The 1,848-nt window shown below is 37.4% G+C and overlaps 1 non-coding gene across 1 annotated transcript; it reads left to right on the plus strand.

Moving 5' to 3' along the window:
* Positions 1-422: 422 nt before the first annotated feature.
* Positions 423-526, plus strand: LOC130964569 (small nucleolar RNA R71). Its single transcript, XR_009080657.1, has one exon. It is a non-coding gene; the product is annotated as a small nucleolar RNA R71 (small nucleolar RNA).
* The last annotated feature ends 1,322 nt before the right edge of the window (positions 527-1,848 follow it).

Here is a 1,848-nt window from a genome sequence, read left to right on the forward strand (position 1 = left end):
AAGAATTATAGGTGTTTCCATAGGGTTCTCCTAGGTAATTCACCTCTTCCATTGAAGGGTTCTCAGGATCATATGCCTCTTCTTCAGATGAGGCATCCTTAGTACTGCTTGGTGCATTTTGCATTCCAAACAGACTTTGAGAGATCAAATTGACTTGTTGAGTCAATATTTTATTCTGAGCCAGAATGGCATTCAGAGTATCAATCTCAAGAACTCCTTTCTTCTGATTAGTCCCATTGTTCACAGGATTCCTTTCAGAGGTGTACATGAATTGGTTATTTGCAACCATTTCAATTAGTTCTTGAGCTTCTGCAGGCGTCTTCTTCAGATGAAGAGATCCTCCAGCAGAGCTATCCAAAGACATCTTGGACAGTTCAGAGAGACCATCATAGAAAATACCTATGATGCTCCATTCAGAAAGCATGTCAGATGGACACTTTCTGATCAATTGTTTGTATCTTTCCCAAGCTTCATAGAGGGATTCTCCATCCTTCTGTCTGAAGGTTTGGACTTCCACTCTAAGCTTACTCAATTTTTGAGGTGGAAAGAACTTTGCCAAGAAGGCATTGACTAGCTTTTCCCATGAGTCCAGGCTTTCTTTAGGTTGTGAGTCCAACCATATCCTAGCTCTGTCTCTTACAGCAAAAGGGAATAGCATAAGTCTGTAGACCTCAGGGTCTACCCCATTGGTCTTGACAGTGTCACAGATTTGCAAGAATTCAGCTAAGAACTGATGAGGATCTTCCAATGGAAGTCCATGGAACTTGCAATTCTGTTGCATTAGAGAAACTAATTGAGGCTTAAGCTCAAAGTTGTTTGCTCCAATGGCAGGGATAGAGATGCTTCTCCCATAGAAGTCGGGAGTAGGTGCAGTAAAGTCACCCAGCACCTTCCTTGCATTGTTGGCATTGTTGTTGTTTTCGGCTGCCATGTCTTCTTCTTTGAAGATTTCTGTTAGGTCCTCTGTAGAGAGTTGTGCCTTAGCTTCTCTTAGCTTTCGCTTCAAGGTCCTTTCAGGTTCAGGGTCAGCTTCAACAAGAATGCCTTTGTCTCTGCTCCTGCTCATATGAAAGAGAAGAGAACAAGAAAATATGGAATCCTCTATGTCACAGTATAGAGATTCCTTGAGGTGTCAGAAGAACAGAAAAATAGAAGAAAGAGGTAGAAGAATTCGAACTTAATCAGATAGAGTTCGAATTGTGCATTGAGAAGGAGTGGTACTCCATAAATAGAAGGATGTGAGAATAGGGGAAGAGAATTTTCGAAAATTAATTAAAAAGTTTTTAAAACATTTTGAAAAATTGATTGATAATTTTCGAAAACTCAAAGTGGAAAAGGTATCAAAAGATTTTGAAATTAGCAATCAAAAAGATATGACTGAAAACTGTTTTGAAAAAGATGTGATAAAAAATATGATTAAAAAGTTATGGTTTTAAAAAGATATGATTGAAAAGATATGATTTGAAAACAATAAAAAAAAATTTGATTTTAAAAATTAATGACTTGCCTAACAAGAAAAGATATGATTCAAACATTAAACCTTCCTCAACAGAAAAGGCAACCTACTTGAAATGTTCAATCAAATCATTAATTGTTAGCAAGTATCTTTGAAAAAGGAAAGAAATTGATTTTGAAAACATTTGATTGAAAAGATATGATTTGAAAAAGATTTGATTTTGAAAAACTTTGAAAACTTGAAAAAAAATTGATTTGAAAACAAAATCCTCCCTCTTGTGCCATCCTGGCGTTAAATGCCCAGAATGGTGCACATTCTGGCGTTTAACGCCCAATGCACTACCTTTTTGGGCGTTAAACGCCCAACCAGGCACCCTGGCTGGCGTTTAAACG

Source organism: Arachis stenosperma, chromosome 2 (assembly GCF_014773155.1).
Source record: "Arachis stenosperma cultivar V10309 chromosome 2, arast.V10309.gnm1.PFL2, whole genome shotgun sequence".
Taxonomy (NCBI): Eukaryota; Viridiplantae; Streptophyta; class Magnoliopsida; order Fabales; family Fabaceae; genus Arachis; species Arachis stenosperma.